Below are 22,514 nucleotides of genomic sequence, written 5' to 3' on the forward strand. Positions count from 1 at the left end.
CACAGACTTGCGAACTGATTCTTTCAAAATCACTGACCAATTTTAAATTTTATTCAATATATTAAAATGATCCCTTCCAAAATGGCCGCCAAAATCTCAACCATCCCGTAATCAAAATATATTTTTTGCTTCAAGTTTAACCTTAAATACTTATGATATACAATAACGAAACAATCTTTGATTAGTTGATATAAATTTACAATCAAGGGCGACTAATACTTTTAAAAAGTAATAGTGATTCATTCATTACAAACATATTTTCTTAAGTCAGAAATACACAACTAAAGTTTAGTTCTGATCATACGTTGAAATGACTAACCTTGATTTCACTATAGTTAAAATCAAAGTTCAAAACCTTGTGTACTTATTTATTTACATATACTTATTTAAAAACTAATAAAAATACATCTAGGAAATTCATATTTAGAGTTTAGGAGGAGGCATCAGCCATGAAGAAGCATCTATAAAACCAAGGCTGATGAATGGCTTAGCTTCTTCTTCGCTAAGCTGCTTAGCAAACGTTACCCGCTTGTCAGTTTTCGATCCCGGGCCTTCATTCTTGAATTCTCCGAAAAACGAAGTCCTGCACACATTCAACATTAATTACGTTCTTGTTTATTAACCAAAAAAAAGAATACGACCCAACTGACTATGAATTTAATGTTACCTATCATTACTAGGTTTCATTTTGTCGGACCAGCCTTCAGGGTTGACAACGTCACTTAGAAAGGTGTTCACGAAGATCACCCTTCCGTAGGGAAACCAGGACCGGCCTAAGTATGCGGTTTGGCCTGACCCAGTCACGGAACAATGGACGAATATGAAGCCGGTTGTTTCTTTATCGCTCGACCTCGCTTGGGCTGTTATGAATGCAACTGGATCTCCGGGGATAACATGTATCTCCGAATTCTGTAAATACAAAATTATTTTCAAATTAGAGTGTAACTAAGTAGTGTTAGTTAATGGTAATTGGACTTACCATATAAATAGAGGTGCCGGATCCAAATATGAAGTCCACAGTCCCCTCAATATAGCAATCTTTGAAGAAATGTCTCCCGTTGTAATCGAAAACAGTGTCTTGATATCAGTAGAATTTGCAGTTGTAGAACGCTGAAGCGTCTCCGCCTACTCTCACTGCCGACGCATGCGCTCCATCCATCTTTCCGTCTGGCCTTGGTGCGGAATTCTTGCCCCGGCACGGAAAATAATATTTATTCATAATCTTAAAATATTATTAAACTTTTGTGCAATTAATGCTTAATAGTTGAAATTGATGCATCTAGAGAGTAACAATTTTTTAAAGACTAATCTATCCTCAAATATTAAATACTTTATGTGGTAGAATATGGAGTATTTATTTACTTATGTAGTAGTAGAATATGGAGTATTTAACAATACACTTTAGTTACATAATTTAATTATTTTTATCAATTTTAACTATTCTAATCTTTAATTATTATAAATTTATTTAGTAATCAACATGCACTTATTTGTAATCAAACACGTACGTATTTTGATTATACAAAATGAGGTAACAAAAATTATTCAGATTATTTAATAGTATGTACTGAATAATTAAATTTGAATCATAATAAATATATTCCTGATATTTTTAATTCTATTATTAGTGAGTATTTATGTTTAAATTTACTTGTTTAATAAAATAATTTAATTATACTATATATTATTTACTCTATATGGCAGCCGAAATATTTACTCTATATACTTTATTAGTGATTATTTACTTTATATACTTTATTTTAATAAATTTAGCTATTAATGTATCTTTATTATTTAAAAATTTTCTGTCCCGTGCATAGCACGGGTGGTAAAACTAGTACTACATATAAATACAACAGTGTATTGATATAAAAGCAATTCAAATAGTTATACTATAGATTAATTTACTGTTAATTTATTGTGAAATTGATACTATAATAATAATAATAATAATAATAATAATTCAAATATAATTATTTTCTATATTTTAAAATTTATAATTAATTTTAAATATAATATATATACATTTAACCTTGGTGTTACTATATCACAGACTACTCACTAATAAGAAAATGTAATTCCACATAGTCATCACAACCTACTCACTAATTTCTCCCTCTTTATTCCTAAATATGCTATACTATAATAAAAATAAAAACAAAGTAGTAAAAAAAGTTTAGTAACAAATTACTCTAAAAAAAGAATGGAATAAATAAATTAAAAAGAAACTACAATTAAAGACTAAGGATAGTATTGTCAACTGAATTAAGCATTAAATGAGACAATTAAATTATTAATATCCAAATATACCTATATTTACTGAAATGTCATTTATGGCCAGCCACATTATGGCCACATAGCTTTACCCAAATAAAAATAAGGGGTTTGGATCCTCTTGTTATGGCTGATAGCACAACATAGCACAAAAGGGGATGTTTTTCCACACATTCTATTATTTTATACGACCTACATCCCATAAAAATTTGAGCAATGGGTATGGTACGGAAATTAAGATAAAATTGGTAAAGTAAGAGAGATGAGGAGAATTGTATGGTAAAGTAAGAGAGAGGATGAGAATGATAGTTAAAGTAGTGTTAGTGGATAGTGGGACCTACATTATTAAATTGATATAACTTTCCAAAAAAGGAATGCACATATTTTTGTGGGACGGACGAAAATGGAAAGTGCACATATTTTTATGGGACGGAGGGAGTATTTAAATTATAATATTAAAGTATTAATTTATTTTATTACTCCCTCGGCCGCCAATAAATGTCTCATTTTACTTTTACTGTTTGGTAAGTACCCTACATTCCACTAACTCATTCCACTCAAATTTTATTATAAAGCTAATATATAAAAGTAGGCCTCATAGTCTACTAACTTTTCAAGCCATTTTACTACAAGTCAAACAATTTATTAAAATCCATGCCAGTCAAATATGGGATATTTAATTATGGACGAAGGGAGTATAAAATAATTAGATATGTGTGTATGTTTAGTGTTAGAAGTGATAGCAAAGGTGATCCGGCCACAGTGTGCAATGTCAAGTTGTCAAGCCTTTTATGATCAATGTGTGAGTACAGCGTGTGGTGCACGAGAGAAACCAATCACCAACCTCATACGAGCTGAAGTTGTGAATGAGCCAAAAATGACAGCTAAGGTGCAGGACCACCCTTGTACTTGGAGAGATGTGTTGATCAAAGGATTGAAGAAGAAAGATGATTTGCAGAGTTAGTTTTGATTAAGGTTGTACAACATGTTTAATCTTGTACTGTGTAGATTAGAGCAAGATTCTAGATTGTTCGAATGTGGAATATATGTAAGGGATCTTGTAACTTCATTTGGATCAACGAACGATAGTGACTTCTTTCTCAATACATATTTAGCATATTCAAGTTCATCTTTCTTCTTGTCCAGAGCCTTTGTCCTAGCGGCAAAGAGCTTAGACATCATTGCACGAGGTGCCGAGTTCGAGCCCTCTTGACATCCGTTGTCATTTCCTCCTATCTATAGTATAGGAGTTTATTTGTAATTTCCTCCCTTATATAGGAGTTAATTTAAGAAAAAAAAAGTTCATCTTTCTTCTTCATGGATTCCGCAGCATGTTTTCATGGTATCAGAGCAGGATCCTTTTGATCCTGTCTCTCCTACCCCTATAGCCTAGTTTCTTTGTTTCTTTCTGAAAATGGCATAAGCCAACGAATCCATACCGCTGGCAACACTGCCACCAATTTTTTCTCAGTTGCCTCCAATTTCAGTCAAGCTGACTGATGAAAATTTCCTCATGTGGCAGCAACAAGTAGATGTTGCGGTTTATGGCTATGGCCTTGAAGGATTTATCACAGGAGAGATTAATCCTCCTCCACAGCTGATTCCATACCAAGATGGAGAGTCAATGGTGTCAAATCCAGCCTTCATAACTTGGCAAAGGCAAGATAGGAGAGTAGCTGGGTGGCTCTTGTCCTCATTGTCAGAAAATGCTCTAACCTTGGTGGTAGGACTCAGATCTGCTAGAGATATATGGAGTGCATTGGAGACCAACTTTGCAAGCCGCTCCACAGCTAAGGTGATGCAATACCGTCAGCAGATGCGGACTTTAAAGAAGGATGGAATGTCTATGACTGAGTATTTGGGTAAGATAAGAACCTACTTTGATTTGCTTGGATCTGTTGGTTGTAGAATTTCAGAAGCTGAGTAGGTTCTGCACATCCTGTGAGGACTTGGCCAAGACTATGATCCTGCAGTCTGTGTAGTGACATCGAGATCAAATCCATTTAGCATTGGAGATGTTAGTGCCTTTTTGCTCAGTTTTGAGTCAAGAATGGAATCAACTAGAACTCATTCCATCAACTCAGATGGATCTCAACCTTCACTGAATCTGGTCCAGCAGCAGTTTGGACAGAAAATGGAGCAACAAAATTCAACAACAAGAAGTTTGAATTAGAAAGTGGAAGAGGATTTGGAGGTAGAAATCAAAGAGGAGGCCGAGGTGGAAGAGGCTATGGCAGAAGAGGCTATGTGAAAAGCCTGGTCATTTTGCAACAAAATGTTGGCATAGGTTTGAACAAAACTATACACCACCTCAAGTTCAGTTCAGTGGAAGTGCTCATCAACAACAAAATCAAGGATTCTTCAATCCTTCAGCTCATCTGGTTCAATCAGTGCCAAGGTCTTCATCAGGCTCCTTCTCTGTTGGAGCTCAATCAGAGTTCAGTTATGGTTCAAATGCTTCTTCAAGCTGGTATCCAGACTCAGGAGCAACACATCATATGTCTAAATGATCTCAGCAACCTCAACATAAGCACTGAATACATTGGAGGTAAGAATCTCTTGCTTGGTAATGGGGCTGCTGTTAATATTGCAAATATTGGAGAGAGTGTTTTTAAATCTCACTCAGCTAACTTTTCCAGAAAACTTCACCTTAAAAATCTCCTGCATGTACCTAACATCACTAAAAATCTCCTGAGTGTCTCCAAGTTTGCTCAAGATAATTTAGTCTTTTTTTTAATTTCACCCAAACTTTTGCTTTGTTAAGGACCTGAGCACCAGGGAAATTGTGCTCAAATGAACTCTTGAGAGAGGCTTATATCACTTCCTAGTTGATCATACCCCAATCAAGCGAGGCATTGTCCCCATCTCTTCTTCCAGTCCAGAGAGTCCAGCTGTTCATTCCATGAGCTTGGCCAACTCACATTCCAGCAGCAGTTCCAGTCAATCTTCTAGTCTAGATTTGTCTTTGTGGCATAGTAGACTAGGACATCCTACTCTAGATGTAGTTAAACTTGCTCTTAACAGCTGTATTATTCCTTATCACGCAATGTGAAAGCTTGTACGGAACCGTGTGTGCTTTTATGCTAGGTCAGGCTTCTCAAACCCAGATAATCCACTAGATCACGAGGTCTAGGAACTCAGAGGATCTCAGAAGTCTCAGTCGTTGGACACACAAATTCCTCCTTCAAAACCCTCAACCCGCTATACTATGAATTAGTACAGGGAAGTAGGGATCGATCCCACGAAGATGGACGCGTAAGAAAGCATTTGGGAGATTTTGGCAAGGGAATTGGCTGCTGCCACGCAATTTTGGGTTGAGGTAAACTATTACTAGACTCAGGAAGAAAATATGACACTAGACCTAGGAAACTGAAAACATCATGCAGGCATGGAACACATTCGTAACTTCAATATCTCAAACAAATTTCCTTGACCTAGTAAACAACTACCTAAATTAGCTAGACAGAGAAAACGCAAGCAGTGGAGACCATCTCCCTAAAACAGTAGTACGGATGAAAAGCTGCAACTAACGAACTATGAATTTAACTAACAACGACATGCTTTTCAGACGCGAACATGAAGAAAACATAGTAGATTTCCAGATTCAAACAGAATGTAAAAGTTCGGTCGTCGGAAACTTGCGATTAGTCGGAAATAAAACAGATCTACATATGCTATACGGAAGGAAATAAAGACACAGAAATGAGGCATCAAACTACGACTACTCTGTTTCAGATCAACACATCAGATGCTTAATCCACTCCGGATCCAAGCAATCCGAATCCAACTACCACCAAAATCAACTCCATAAAATCCAATTCAACAAATCTGTTCTGATCAACAAGAATCATCAACGATTCTACTCCGATTCGACAAGCAAATGCGAAAAGCATCCAATTGAGTAAATAACTACGAGCTCATAAATAAAACATCATTCATACTCAAAATAAACATCACCATATCAGAAAACAGAAATTGCATAAATCCACGATAATTCTATAGAAAAACAGAGTCGAGCTTCTAACAACGAAGCTCGGTGAAATTCACAGCAACGGAATGAAATAAAAGCGGTAAATTGTATCTTCACCCTACGCAAGGACGGTGTTACCCAACAACAAACAGAAATTGAAACCCGTAATCGCCTACAACTTCCCGGACATCCCCCCAAGTGTGTAGAAGTAAGTGAGCTAAGAGAACCAAAATAAAACCTAAGAAGCCGAAAAAAACTCCAATTCAGACCTCTCTCTTTTCTGCATGCTCTCTTTACTATTGCTTCCTGCCCTAAGATTTTTTTTCTTTCTATTCCCCCTTTCATATATATATATATATATTTTATCTCTCTGGACTTCGTCCAGCTTATACCTCCGATTTTTTTTATTTTATTTCTCCCCTGGACTTCGTCTTCGTCCAGCTTATACCTCATTTTCTTGGAATTCGTCCAGCTTATACCTCCAGAAACCCTCTTTTTTTCTTTTTTTTTTCCTTCAGACTCTTCTCCCTAAGCAATCAAGTGGTGGCCCCCCTCTTTTTTACAAGTTAGCTCTAAGTGTATAGGCTTATGGTGGGGCTTCACAACTAGGTCATCTAAGGAATCCTCTATCGTCTTTACTTCATTCAAACCGAATTCAGCTTATAAAGGAAAAAAGGCATCAAAGTTGACATGCATCCTATCTTCAATTGCTCTCACTAAGGGGATCTGGCCTTATTATATTCACTAGCTCATGCGACACACAAAAACCTAGACCTAAAGACTCCTATCGATATTAAACACAAACTGTACTACTCTCTCCCCCTCCCGCTTCACTCAAGCTTGTCCCCAAGCTATCCCAGTGAAGGGGGGAAACAGGGAAGTAATAACAGATCACAACAACACAAAACGCACAACAAAACAAACTTCTCACACTTAGACCAAGCAACGGGCTAAGTGGGAGAAATTACAACAGAACAAAAACCAAAACATGCCCAAAAGCAACACAAACTTCTCACACTTAGACCAAAGCTTGGGCTAAGTGAGAGCTTTGGTCTAAGTGAGAGAAGACACATAAAAAAACGCAGACAAATATACATCAAAAGGCATGCTGGAAAAATAAACACAAAGCATAAACACAAAACGGCAAACATATAAACATCTAAGAACTGAAAGAAAATAAAAAAAAAACTAAAAGTAAAGTTACTTGGTCAAGGGGGTCTCAATTCGGGGTTTGGCCCCCTCGGGAGCCAAACTGGGATAGAACATAGGGTCGGCGACTCCGGCTTCTCCTCTTCCTTCTCACTTGGTTTCGATACTGGCGTCTTCACTGACACGGGCTTAGATGCAGACGGGGTGATCAGGGGCCTGGACGCTGGTGGGGGCTGCTGGAGAGAAGAACTCCCCTGCCCTGGCGGCTTGGGCACACTGCTGGGTCCAGCGGGCAATTTCTTCTGGGACTCGGGAAACTTCTCCTTCGGCCACTTGGTCATCATCATCATTAAGGTGACGGCCTCCGCCATACGATCATTCTGTGCGGATGACCTCCCCTCCAGCTCAGTAATACTGCCCCTGAGGACTTTTAACTCGTCCCGGACTCCGCCGAGGTCTTTCCTCATCTCGCCCATCTCTTTTCTAACGTCACTGAGCTCCTTCTGCATCATGCACATGCCCGTCTTCATTTCTTCGTACTCTTCGTACTCTTCACTGTTCACTGTCTCGACACCATCCTGCTCTGGCTTCAATTGGGGTTCCGCTCTACCGACCTCATAAAAACACACATCCTTCCCGTGCATGTAGAGCAGGCCCTTGTTGAAGAAATAATCAACGTTGAAGATCTCGGGCGGCTCGCACATTACTACCTTCGGCGCAGATTTTGCTATCTTCATGATTGTGTTTCGCTGAAGGTAAGCTCCGAGAAGGTAGCATGTGTACATGTGGCGGGAGGGATTTGCAGCCATCTGGTGACAAGCCTAGGCTAACCAATAGCCCAAGTGTACCTGCACGCCTTTCGCCATGCACCATGTAAAATAGAGGTCAGCTGTGGTCAACGCAGAATTGGAGGTCCCCATCAAATTATAGCTTATAAAAGTCTGAGCAAAATGCAAGATACGGTTGTCGATATGGAAGGCTTTCGAGTAGCTAGTCTTGAATTGCCCCACTTTAGGATGGGTCACAAATTCCCAAGCAGACTGCGGTTTCAAAACCGGGAGTGTACTTCGGAGGTCCCACGACGCGCTCGTTCCAAACGCCTTCGTCGTCTTCTGCGCGGGTAAACAACCCCAACCGGAGGGACCATTCTCTGATACTCATTTCATGTTCTTCTGTAAAAAGTCAGAAAGTAATCGTATGAGCATCGAGATCGGTGGTGGGTCTCAGGTGGAAAGTTGAGAAAAACTCCCGGGCCAATGTTGTCGGCACCTCCGCGTCATTATGCTTTAAAAGCCAATTGAACCCAATTGCACCAATGTACTGACGAAACTCCTCATCGGAGTCTATCTCCCGTAACTCTTCCCGATCGTACCGTTTCCCGGATTTCACTAGCTTGCCAGAACCACACCGCTCTTTGTACGTTGCCGCCCTCTTTGGATCCTCAAACTTCTCCATTGCTTCCAACAATCCTTTCGTCAACCAGACTTCTGCTGGCTCAAAATTCAATTCCTCCTCTTGTTCATCCATCTCTTCCTCTTCGGACTCACTATCCGGAGTAGGGCCAGCTCGTTCCTTGGCGAAGGGAACTTTAGTAGGGGCAGGGAGTGGAGCCTCAACAGATTTGCCCGTTGTAGTCTGCTTGGACTTCTTGATCCGGGAGGTAGCTGCATGCTTGCCTTTTCTTTTGCGTTCTGCCGCCGGACGGCGCTCCTCTGCTGCGTCCTCTTCGCTGCTAGACCCAGGGATTTCCTCCGCTAGTTCGCCATCTGTTCCCGGGGCTAGGCATTCCTCTTCCGTGGGTAGAGTGAGATCTTCAATCTCATCCCTCAAGTTCCGTCGGGCCCTACGCTGGGCCTCTCTCTTGTCCACCAGTGAGTCTGCTTGGACTTCTTCCAGATCAACCACCAACTCAAGCCCGCTCTCCATGGGAACCGAAACGTCCTCAGTAACGGGGGCTTCTCCCCCTTCAGACAAACTAGGGGTTCCCCCCTTAATGTAAACAAGGGTTTCTCCCTCAGCAATTAATAGATCAACACCAAGGGCTTCACTGCCCACAAACTTTTCAGGGATTTCCCCTCAGCAATACCTTCAAAACCTAGGGTTTCCCCTTCGGCAACACTCACAACAGAAACAGGGGTTTCCCCCTCAATCACCACTCCTTCAAAAACAGGGGTTTCCCCCTCACCAACATTTGTAGAAACACCAGGGTTTCCCCCTCAACAACACGGGCTAACCTTTGGTCTCTAACATCCATCTGTTCAAACCCCGCCGCCAGATTAGCCTCATCCGCTTTTTCTTCGCCTACCACAACGTCTTTCTCCGGCGTGCTAATGGTCGGTTCGGCCTCTGTATGTAAAATAGTGGGTTGGGCCGTCGAATCTACCGGAATCGTAGGCGGTGGTAGCGCTGTGGTTGTGGTGGTTGCTGACGCGGTAGGATTTGGTTTTTCCATCATTGCCGTGAAGAGGGCGAAAGCCTTCATCGCTTCCTCCGCACTTCCAAATTTCTGCACCAAATCTGACATGAACGCCGCCGCACCGGAATCGGCGGATGTGGTGGGGTTCCCTGCTTTGGATGTAGACTCCATGACCTGAATCTGCAAAATTTCACAAGAACTTGTGACAAATTTTCGATTAGGGTTAGAGAACTGTGGAAATTGCGAGAGAAAATTTGTGGGATTTTTAGAGTGAGAGAGAGTTCGGTTTGTGGAAAATAAAAGAATACGGAGGGAAATAGGTATTTTAGATAGGGATGGGAACGGTTGCAGGTGGTTGCAGGCGTGATGTAAGCAACCGTACGCCTTTCCATAAAGCGATGATTTGAATTTTGAAATTTCACAACTTCCCTCCCAAAAATCTGGTCTGAAAAATCTCTCTGCCCCGTGTAAACGCTATTCTCTGCAATTCCACACTTAGGAAAAACAATCAAATGAAACGCCAGACTCCCAGGTCAAGAATTCACATGTGACAAAACAATATCCCTAAGAAGTCTGGTGTTTCGAAAATATTTTTGGAAGATTAGATTTTTTTTTCTTTGTTTGGTATTTTTTACTGTTTGAAAAGCAATTAAACTATTTACACTTTCAATTGAGTACTCTCGAGATCCCCTGGTTCAGTGTGTAGATTGAAAAAAAAACATCACCATTTACCTGACCCAGGAATTCGTCGAGAGCACTTACTCACTAGACCGATTATGCGATAATAGAGAGTGCGCGTAGTGGCACTTCCTCCACCACACACAACTCATAATTATCCCTAAAAACCTTTACTCGATGACCATTAACAAGGAAAGGAGTAGAGTTTGATGCACTTCCTTGGATTTCCACAGCTCCATTTGCTCGAAGGCCAACAATTTTGTATGGCCCGATCCATTTGGACTTTAGCTTCCCAGGCATCAGCTTGAGCCTAGATTGGAAAAGGAGGACCTTCTGACCTACTTGTAGTTCCTTGACCCGGAGGTTTTTGTCATGCCAGAGCCTTATTTTCTCTTTGTACCACATTGCAGACTCATATGACTCTAACCTTAACTCTTCCAGCTCTTGAAGTTACAATTTCCTCTCTTCCTCACAAGACGGGGGTATCATATTGATCTCCTTCACCGCCCAATATGCTCTGTGCTCCACTCTCACGGGCAGGTGGCACATCTTGCCAAACACCAACATGTAGGCCGACATCCCAATAATCATTTTGTATGCAGTCCTGTAAGCCCACAATGCATCTCCGAGCCTCTTACTCCAGTCCTTCCTTGACGGATTTACCGTCTTTTCCAGTATTGCTTTGATCTCCCTGTTTGAGATCTTCGCCTGTCCATTAGACTGAGGATGATACGGAGTTGAAAGCCTGTGGTGGACTCCGTATTTCCTCATCAGAGCTTCTATGGTTCGGTTACGGAAATGTGTCCCTTGATCAGATATAATAGCTCGGGGCACACCGTACCTGTTGAAAATGTTAGCTCTAAGAAACTTAGCCACCTCTTTGGCTTCACAAGACGTGGTAGCCTTGGCTTCTATCCACTTTGAAACATAATCTACAGACACAATGATGTATGTATTCCCGTATGAAGATGGAAATGGACCCATGAAATCCATCCCCCAGACGTCAAAGATTTCGCAGACGATTACTGAGACTTGATGCATCTCATCTCTCCTTGAAATTCCTCCAGTTTGCTGGCACCTCTCGCAGTTTTGACAGAATTCAAAGGAATCCTTGTGTAATGTAGGCGAATAAAATCCACTGTCTAGGACTTTTCTCACAGTTTTTCTCGGCCCAAAATGACCTCCACCATGCCAATGCATGGCAATGATTAAGCACATCCCTCTGTTCCCATTCGGGGATACATCTCATGATTACCTGGTCATCTCCCATCCTCCATAAATAAGGATCGTCCCAGAAATAATATTTTGCCTCGTTCTTAATCTTCATCTTCTGAGAAATTTCTTGTGAACTCGGCACCTCTCCTGTGACCAAGTAATTTGACAGGTCTGCGAACCATGGTTCGGCGTTCAGCTGACACTTCCCTTTCTCAGCATCTCCTGGACCTGTTATTGCCATTATTTTCTCCCAACTGATAGGTCTAGGAGATTCTCCTATGTAGTACAGATGTTCCTCTGGGAATGCGTCAGGTATAGCTTCTTCCGTTTCTCCATGGAAAATCCGACTCAGATGGTCAGCCACTTTATTCTCTGTCCCCTTTTTGTCTCTCACTTCCCAATCAAATTCTTACAAGAGTAACACCCAACGGATTAACCTTGGCTTGGACTCCTTCTTCGCCAGCAAGTACTTAATAGCCGCGTGGTCGGTAAAAACTATCACTCTCGACCCCAATAAGTATGGTCGAAATTTCTCAAATGAATACACAACGGCTAACATTTACTTTTCCATGGTGTCATAGTTTTTCTGGGCCTGGTTGAGTGTCTTCGAGGCATAGAAGATCACACAACTTTTTCCATCGATCCTTTGACCTAGTACTGCCCCCACTGCGTAATCGCTTGCATCACACATTATTTCAAACGGTAGATTCTAGTCGGGTGCCCTGATGATAGGGCCAGATATTAATTTGTCTTTCAATAGTTGAAAATCCTTCTGACATTCTTCGTTGAAGATGAAATTAACATCATTATGCAACAGATGGGTGAGCGGCTAGGAAATCTTCGCGAAGTCCTTTATGAATCTTCTATAAAAACCTGCATGCCCTAGGAATCCCCTGACTTCTTTCTGATTCGTAGGGTAAGGTAATTTTGAAATCACATCAACCTTTGCTTGGTCCACCTGTATGCCCTTCTCCGAGACTACATGCCCAATGACGATTCCCTCAGGTACCATGAAGTGACACTTCTCGAAGTTAAGGACCAAACTCTTTTCCTGGCATCTCCTCAATACTACGTCCAGGCTAGCTAGACAGGATTCGAAAGAGTTCCCATATACGGTGAAGTCATCCATAAAAATCTCGATACAATCCTCTAGTAGATCCGAGAAGATACTCATCATGCAACGTTGAAAAGTGCCCGGCGCATTGCACAACCCAAACGACATTCTTCTATAAGCATACATGCCAAATGGGCACGTAAATGTAGTCTTCTCTTGGTCTTCGGGATCTACATAAATCTGGAAGTATCCACTGTATCCGTCAAGGAAGCAAAAATATTGCTTTCCAGCCAGCCTCTCTAGTATCTGATCAATGAAGGGTAGAGGAAAATGATCCTTCCTGGTTGCTTCATTCAGTTTCCTATAATCGATGCACATCCTCCACCCAGTGACAAGTCAAGTGGGCACCAATTCATTCTTTTAATTCTTCACTACCTGAATTCTTGATTTTTTTGGCACCATATGAACCGGACTGACCCATTCACTATCTGGTATGGAGTAAATGATGCCTAGGGACAGCAGCTTCAAAACTTCCTTCAGAACTTACTCCCTCATGTTTGGATTTAGCTTTCGTTGCGGATCTCTATAGGCTTTAGCTCCTTCCTCCAACCTGATGTGATGCATGCAAAGATCCGGACTGGTCCCTACTAGGTGTGAGAGAGTCCATCCTATTGCCTTTTTTTTCCTTCTGATTACCTCCAATAGATTTCTTTCATGTTCCTCGGTCAAGTTGCTGTTGACGATGACCGGAAAAGTCTCATTTTCTTCCAGATAGGCATACTTGTGGCCTGGTGGGAGCGTCTTCAGTTCCTTCTTGGGGATGCTCGTTTCCTGGGGCAAGGGATTATTTTCTGTCGCATCTGTTATCATTCCCTTTCCAGACCCAGAAGAATCTTCCATGCTAGCCACATGGGCTGATCCTAGTTGTATCTGGATTTTTACAAAACTCCGAAATAGCTTCGGCTAGCTCCTCATCCGTTAACTCCTTCGTGTGCATTGCCTCACACCAACCAGCTACTTCTCTGTCAATAGAGTGACTTAACTCCGAATTTTCATTTTGCTCCTACATCAACTCGGTCTCAAGATATTCCTAGGCCAGGGGATTAATAACATCGATATCATGCAAATTCTCTACATCTAGAGGTTTCTTCATTGCTTCATCTATGCTGAATGTATATTTCTCCCCATTATAGTCCAGACATATTGTTCCATCAAAGATATCGATAATGGTCTTAGCGGTACGCAGGAAAGGTCGTCCTAAAAGCACCCCGCTAGACTCGGCAGATTCATTATCACTTATTTTAATAACATGGAAATCGGTCGGATACAGAAAATCATGCACCTTGACTATAACATTTTCTAAAACTCCTTCTGGACAAATGCACGACCTATCCGCCAATTGGATCACCACTTTTGTATCCATCATCCCTACTCCTACCAACCTTTTGTATATGGAAAGCGGTAAAACATTTATCGATGCCCTTAAATCACACATGACATGCTCAATTCCGACATCACCAATGGAAATGGGTAAGGTGAACATACCTGGGTCAGCGCATTTCGAAGGCATCTTGCGTTTCTGAATCACTGCTGACACGTTTTCTCCAATCAGGATCTTCCCACTGGGTCTTGTTTTTCCAGCTATGAACTCCTTGATGAATTTGCTGAAGACCGGCAGCTTCAAAGCCTGTAAAAACAGTAGGTTTATCTCCAACTTTCCAAAGATATCCATGAAATCCACTGGTTCCATCCTTCTTCTTCTTAGCCTCTCCTCGGTGCGGAAATGGATTCAATTGTTTCCCTGGTCTTGTAGATCCTCCAGCTGGAAGCTCGCCTATTTCCTCCCTTGCTAATTCCTTCTCTGCTTCTGGCTCTGGGTCTAGGAAAAATGGTTCAACTTCACTAGGTAGCAGTTTCTCTAGATCACCTTCCCGAAGGTCATCTCCTCTTGTGGTACTCCCTACTTTCGAATTCTCAAGGCCGGGAACTGAGGTCTTCCATTCCTTGCCTTCTGTGGTAGGTGTCTCTTCATTTGTCCTTATCACTGGACCATCATAACCTCGCCCAGATCTTAAACTGATTTGACTGATGTTAGCTCGGTCTGGAGGCCTTACTGAGGCAGGAATCTTTCATTCGTTCCCTCGCATCTCGCTCAAGGAAGTCGCGATCTAGGACAATTGTTTGGCCAACATGTCCATTGCTGCCTTCTGCTCTAACTGAGCGTCTTGAAGCTTATGCACCACGTCATTGTTAGATTGCAAGTTGTTCTTCATACGTTGTTGCGAATTGACTAGGTCATGCACCATATCATCAATATTCTTTGGTGGCTTAGAAATGGGTTGGCTGGGACTCGGTCCCGAACCTTGGTTCTGGTGGAAGTTCCCCTGACTTCCTGAACTGTTGTTGTACTGATTTCCTGGCCCTTGGTTCCCCTAGTAAAGAGGTTGGGAATTTTGATAATTTCCTGGGTAATTCCTTTGGTGTGGCGGTACATATGAGTTCCCCTGGTAGTTTTGACTCTTGTTTCCCCAATTTGAATGATCTCCCGGATTCCGGTTGCTCCAGTTGTTCTGCCCCTCCTGATTTCTTCCCGACCAGTTAGTCTGCCTTTCTGGTTGATGTGCCAACTGAGCGTTCTGTTGTGAGGGTGGCTGGTTCGGATCGTGGTCAGACAATCTAAAATTGGGATGGTTTTTCCATGGTACATCCATCTGTCTCCCTGGATTCCAGCTTCCATCTGGGTTCCAACTCCCCATAGAATTAACTTGGGCCTGGTAATCTCCTTCTTGAGGACCATAATATTGCTGGGGTGGAGCTTCTCCTAGACCTGGAGGCTTTTCTTTTTCTTGTGAGGCTGGTGGTTTAGTCTTCTTGATTGCATTCAAAAGTGCTTTCTCAAGCCTATCTATTCTTGCCTCGACTCTTTCGTCATCCTGCTCTCTCAGCGCATTTGCTGACCCTCTCCTCATAACATTCCTCGGGCTGTCTTACGCCTTTTTGGCCTCTATCAACTTCCCCAAGATCTCTCTCGCTTCACTTCCCTTCTTTTTCGTAAAATTTCCTCCACTTGAGGAATTCATCAGATCCTTTGACTTAGGGTTTGCTCCTTCATAGAACAGATAATAAATCTCTGCCTCGATCATTCTATGATTCGGGCAGGCATCTAACAATCCTTTAAACCGCGACTAATACTGACTAAGAGACTCATCGTACTCCTGCTTACACTCCACGATTTCCTTCTTCAGAGCGTTGGTCTTGTTTGAAGGGAAAAAGTAATCCAGAAATTCCAACTTGAAATCCCTCCATGTACGGATGGAATCCGGAGGTAGCCTCAGTAGCCATGTGTTAGCCTCTCCCTTAAGGGTAAATGGAATTGCACGTAGGTGATAATCCTCCTCTGTTGTGTCGTTGCGCCTTTTCTGAATGCTGCACAGCTTGCTAAACTCATTCAAGAACTCGTATGGACACTCGTTCCTACGTCCAGAGATCGTCGATAGAATGCCTAACACATTTGTCTTAATATCGATGGCCCTCTGACACGGATTCATAATTATAGCCTGGGCTGTCTCACCATCTAAATGGGCAGTGAGTGAACCGATCTCCGGATCTGGGTCGACTACGTGTGCCATGTCTCTGATCTCTGCCTCCTCTGTATCTGTTTCTAAAGTTGACTTGGGATCCTCCCTTCCTGACGAACTCCAATCATCGTCACTCTCTGAACCAAACAAAAATGGATCTCCCGTAGATAATCCCGATCTGGTAGTGCCCGTAGATGCTGTGTCCTTGACCTTCCAAGTAAACTGATCGTTCCTACACCCGGATGAGTTACCTCAGTGTCCAAACTGTGAGCCTCTGCTCATAAACTGCAAATAAAGAGAAAGAAAAACAAATCAAAACTATATACGCCAAAATCTCTAAACACAATCACAAACTACGCCATCCATCCCCGGCAACAACGCCATTTGAAAGCTTGTTCAGAACCGTGTGTGCTTTTATGCTAGGTCAGGCTTCTCAAACCCAGAGAATCCACTAGATCACGAGGTCTAGTAACTCAGAGGATCTCAGAAGTCTCAGTCGTTGGACACACAAATTCCTCCTTCAAAACCCTCAACCCGCTATACTATGAATTAGTACAGGGAAGTAGGGATCGATCCCACGAAGATGGATGCGTAAGTAAGCATTTGGGAGATTCTGGCAAGGGAATTGGCTGCTGCCACGCAATTTTGGGTTGAGGTAAACTATTACTAGACTCAGGAAGAAAATATGACACTAGACCTAGGAAACTGAAAACATCATGCAGGCATGGAACATATTCGTAACTTCAATCTCTCAAACAAATTTCCTTGACCTAGTAAACAACTACCTAAATTAGCTAGACAGAGAAAATGCAAGCAGTGGGGACCATCTCCCTAAAATAGTAAAGTACGGATGAAAAGCTGCAACTAACGAACTATGAATTTAACTAACAACGACATGCTTTTCAGACGCGAACATGAAGAAAACAGAGTAGATTTCCAGATTCAAACAGAATGTAAAAGTTCGGTCGTCGGAAACTTGCGATTAGCCGGAAATAAAACAGATCTATATATGCTAGACAGAAGGAAATAAAGACACGGAAATGAGACATCAAACTACGACTACTCTGTTTCAGATCCACACATCAGATGCTTAATCCACTCCGGATCCAAGCAATCCGAACCCAACTACCACCAAAATCAACTCCATAAACTCCAATTCAACAAATCTGTTCTGATCAACAACAATCATCAACGATTCTACTCCGATTCGAAAAGCAAATGCGAAAAGCATCCAATTGAGTAAATAACTACGAGCTCAGAAATAAAACATCATCCATACTTAAAATAAACATCACCATATCAGAAAACAAAAATTGCATAAATCCATGATAATTCGACAGAAAAACAGAGTCGAGCTTCGAACAGCGAAGCTCGGTGAAATTCACAGCAACGGAATGAAATAAAAGCGGTAAATTGTATCTTCATCCCACGCAAGGACGGTGTTACCCAACAACAAACAGATATTGAAACCCGTAATCCCCTACAACTACCCGGACATCCCCCCAAGTGTGTAGAAGTAAGTGAGCTAAGAGAACCAAAATAAAACCTAAGGAGCCGAAAAAAAACTCCAATTCGGACCTCTCTCTTTTCTGCATGCTCTCTCCCTTATATAGGCGCGGAGGATCTTCTAGAAGCCTTCGCAGAAATCTCAATTCTGCCCTTCAGCTTCGTTGTTTCCTCCTTCTAGTCATTTTTCCCATATTGCTCACTTTTATCGCCAATTCCCTTCTCCATGCAATCGTCCTTCTTTCTTCCTGGACTTGGTGAAACTTACTACACACCTGGCTTAAAAACATGTGTTAGACCCCATAAATGCATGAATTCAACCCTTTAATCAATGCATGAAATTAGCCTTATCACAATGAAAGTTTCTTCACTTTGTTATCCTTAGTGTGTGTCAAAAGCTCATAAACTGTCATATCCTCAGTCTTCTTCTCAACATAATTCACCTCTTGAGCTTGTCCATAGTGATCTTTGGGGCCCATCTCCAGTTAAATCTAGAAATGGATATTCATATTATGTATCATTTGTTGATCATTTTTCTAGATTTACTTGGATTTTTCTTCTCAAAAACAAAAATGATCTTGCCACTGTTTTCAAGCAATTCAAAGCCATGAGTGAGAACCTTTTGGGATCAAAGATTAAAATTCTCCAATCTGACTGGGGAGGTGAGTTTCAGGGTTTAGTTCCTTTTCTAAAAGAGAGTGGGATTGTTCATCGAGTCTCCTGTCCTTATACCCCATAGCAAAATGGCCTAGCAGAAAGAAAGCATAGCCACATAGTTTAATTGGTTTGGCCTTGTTAGCTCAGTCTTTCCTTCCTCAAAAATTCTGGGATGATGCTTTTGTAACAGCTGTTCACTTGATTAATCTCATGCCATCTAAAGTCATCAATAACATTTCCCCACATTAGAAACTTTTTCTTAAGAAACCTGACTATTCAGTTCTGAAAGTCTTTGGATGTCTGTGTTTTCCCTATACTAGACCCATATAACAAACATAAACTCCAGTTTAGGTCTGTTAGAGGAACTTTTCTAGGATATAGCCTCTCTTACAAAGGGTATAAAGTGCTCCTCCCTGATTGAAAAGTGATTGTTACTAGAGATGTCATTTTTTATGAATCTGTTTTTCCTTTTCAAATCTCCAGTAGTCTCACCATGCCATCACTCATCTTTTCTTCCCATCCTTACACCTCCTGTTCCAGACCATACAACACCCTCTGCATCTGATTCATCAAATCATTCAATTCCTGTCTCAAAACCTGATAATAGCCCCTCATCAGTAGGTCAGCTTGATCCTGATGTCCAGCCACATGATTCACCAATATCAGCTCAGTCCCATTCAGCTCCTGATCCAGATCCACCAGCCACTCAAACAACTCATTCCATGACAACCAGATCAAAATTTGGAATTTTCCAGCCAAAAATCTTCACTCTCTGTGTGTCACCTTCTCTTTTACCTAGGTCAGCTCTAGAAGCCCTTCTCATTCCCATCTGGAAAACTGCTATGCTGAGTGAATTTATTGCAATTCTTAAAAATAAAACTTGGATATTAACAACACTCCCTCCAAGCAAGAATCTTATAGGTTGCACTTGGATTTTCAAGATTAAATTCCATTTATCTGGTGCTATTGCTAGACATAAAGCCAGATTGGTTGCCTAGGGTTTTTCTCAACAGCCTGGCTTTGATTTTAATGAGACTTTCAGCCCCGTTGTGAAGCCTACTACTATCAGAATCATACTCAATCTAGCTTTCTCTCTTGGATGGTCAGTAACTCATCTTGATGTGAACAATGCATTTTTGAATGGTGAGCTAAAGGAAGACATTTACATGAAACAGCCTCTTAGTTTTGAATAATGTGGACCTCATATGGTATGTAAACTCAACAAGGCAAATTATGGGCTGAAGCAAGCTTCTAGAGCATGGTTCTTTACTGTGCATTTTGTTCTGCTCAGCCTTGGCTTCTCTGAATCAAAGGCAGATGCTTCCATGTTTATTAGACAGAGAGGTGATGATATAATCTATCTACTTATCTATGTAGATGACATGCTTATTACAGGGAACTCTCAAGCCTCAATACAGAAGGTCATCTCTCAGCTAAACTCCTCATTTTCTTTAAAAGATCTTGGGGAGGTGAGTTTGTTTCTAGGAGTTAAAGTAGTCAAGACTACTGATGGTGGCCTTCATCTCTGTCAGTCCAACTATATCAAAGATCTTCTAAAGAAAGCTAACATGACAGGTGCTAAAAGGTGTCCAACGCCCATGATTTCAAGCTCAGAACTGAGCAAACATTATGGAGAACCAGTGTCTGATCCAAAGCTTTACAGAAGCATTGTTAGTGCCTTGCAGTATGCAACCATTACTAGACCAGACATCAATTTTGCTGTGAACAAGGTGAGTCAATACATGGCAGAACCGTTAGACACACATTGGAGAGCTGTAAAGAGAATTTTAAGATATCTTTCAGGAACATTAGATTATGGAATTAAGATTAGGAAGTCTACTGGTGAGATTTCGGCTTTTTCAGATTCAGATTGGGCGGCTGACTTGGATGATAGAAGATCTACCACAGGGGTGTGTGCTTATCATGGAAGAAATCTTGTGTCATGGTGTGTCAAAAAGCAAACCGTGGTAGCTAGATCAAGCACGGAGGCCGAATATAGAAGTCTAGCTCAAGCGGCTACAGAGGTGACTTGGCTATCCTCAATGCTTGGTGAATTGAAGATTAAGAGGAAAGGCAGCCCAGTGATTTGGGTGGATAACATGAGTGCCATAGCTTTGACATCAAATCCCGTACTTCATGCAAGAACTAAGCACATAGAGTTGGATATACATTTTGTTCGTGACAAAGTTCTGGGTAAGGAACTTGAGTTGAGACATGTGCCAACTGTGGATCAAATAGTAGATATATTCACTAAGCCCTTGAGCCATCAACCCAACGCGAAGCTAAGAGAAAGATTGGGTGTAATATCCCTAGCCTCGCTCGGTTTGAGGGGGCGTGTTAGAAGTGATAGCAAAGGTGATCCGGCCATAGTGTGCAATGTCAAGTTTTCAAGCCTTGATGATCAATGTGTTAGTACAGCGTGTGGTGCACGAGAGAAACCAATCACCAACCTCACACGAGCTGAAGTTGTGAATGAGCCAAAAGTGACAGCCAAGGTGCAGGACCACCCTTGTACTTGGAGAGACGTGCTGATCAAAGGATTGAAGAAGAAAGATGATTCGCAGAGTTAGTTTTGATTAAGGTTGTAAAATATGTTTAATCTTGTACTGTGTAGATTAGAGCAAGATTCTAGATTGTTCGAATGAGGAATATATGTAAGGGATCTTGTAACTTTATTTGGATCAACGGACGATAGTGACTTCTTTCTCAATACATATTTAGCATATTCAAGTTCATCTTTCTTCTTCATGGATTCCGCAGCATGTTTTCATTTAGCACAACCATTGTTGTGCAGGGCAGGTAATCCTTGCCCTAAAATAAGAGAGAGCAAAATATAAGAAAGAGTAAGTAAGTCAGTTAGATGTTCTGTTTTTAGCCAAAAATGAAAATCAAGGACAAAATCAATCGCATATGGTGGGACGAAGTGAGTAGTTACTATTTTTCATTAGTTTTGATGTATAGAGTACTAACCACTAGAATCAAATTGACGCCGTAAAATTGGTCGGCATCGGCAGTCAAGGTGGCGGAATCGACGGTGGTGTACGTCTTGGCCGTGCCGTCAAAAACCAAAACCGGCATGTTGTCGGGCCCACAACGTAATGAACGGCTTATCCCTACCGATAGTTATCTTCTCGGTATAATTTCCGAGGCCAATCGACACCACCACGCGCTCATTATTCCCCGAGGGGATGCTGTTTATGGCATCGGTCACCGTCTTGAAATCCCCACTTCCATCCACTCGGACATTGATCACCGTTGGATAGCTCGAGGCGGCAGAAACATCGTCCCTCGTGGTCTCGAACCACCTTTCCAACTGAGATTTTTCAGCAGGAATCATAAACTTTCCTTCGATTAGAAGGAATTTGAGAATGAAGAAGAGTGTTTTGATGAGAGTAATAGTATACGCCATTTTTCTTTGCGAATGTGATAAATTTGATAGATATTACTTATATATTCAAGAGTTTAGATATCAAGGAAAATTTAGAAATGGGTAAGTATATGTGGTCACATTATGGCCAACCATAAAACTGGTTTAATAGGAAAAAATCGGTTTAATAATAACTTCCGGTTCAATTCTAATTTCTATGATATTTATATCCTTGTACATAAGATAAATTGAATTAAATATCAAATTATCCTCAATTGTTCAATTGAATATTAGAGTTAGTCATTCGATTAAAATCAAAAATTTAATTCAAAACTCATTTGAATTGTTCAATTTAAATTATTTAAAATCCCAAAATATCCAGTTTTATTTCATAACAATCAAAGTTCTAAATTAATTCGTAATATCTTAATGGAATCAAATATCAATTCTAATATCAAACTTTTAATTTAAGACAAAGTTCATCAATTCAATCTTCTGAGGTTGATTACACGTCCAATTTTAGTCCCAGTGAATTTAAGACTAATTCCTTCTTTTGGTAGGTGTGGATTTATAGTAATGAATCATTAAGTATCTAAAGTTGTGAAATTATAGCTATAAAAATTACTAATTACAATTTGGAATCCAATATT

At 41.1% G+C, this 22,514-nt stretch overlaps 1 pseudogene; it reads right to left on the bottom strand.

The window, feature by feature from the left end:
- Positions 1–423: 423 nt before the first annotated feature.
- LOC121745829 lies at positions 424–21,906 on the bottom strand (annotated as a pseudogene).
- Positions 21,907–22,514: the final 608 nt, after the last annotated feature.

The sequence above is a fragment of the Salvia splendens genome, chromosome 8 (genome assembly GCF_004379255.2).
Source record: "Salvia splendens isolate huo1 chromosome 8, SspV2, whole genome shotgun sequence".
Taxonomy (NCBI): Eukaryota; Viridiplantae; Streptophyta; class Magnoliopsida; order Lamiales; family Lamiaceae; genus Salvia; species Salvia splendens.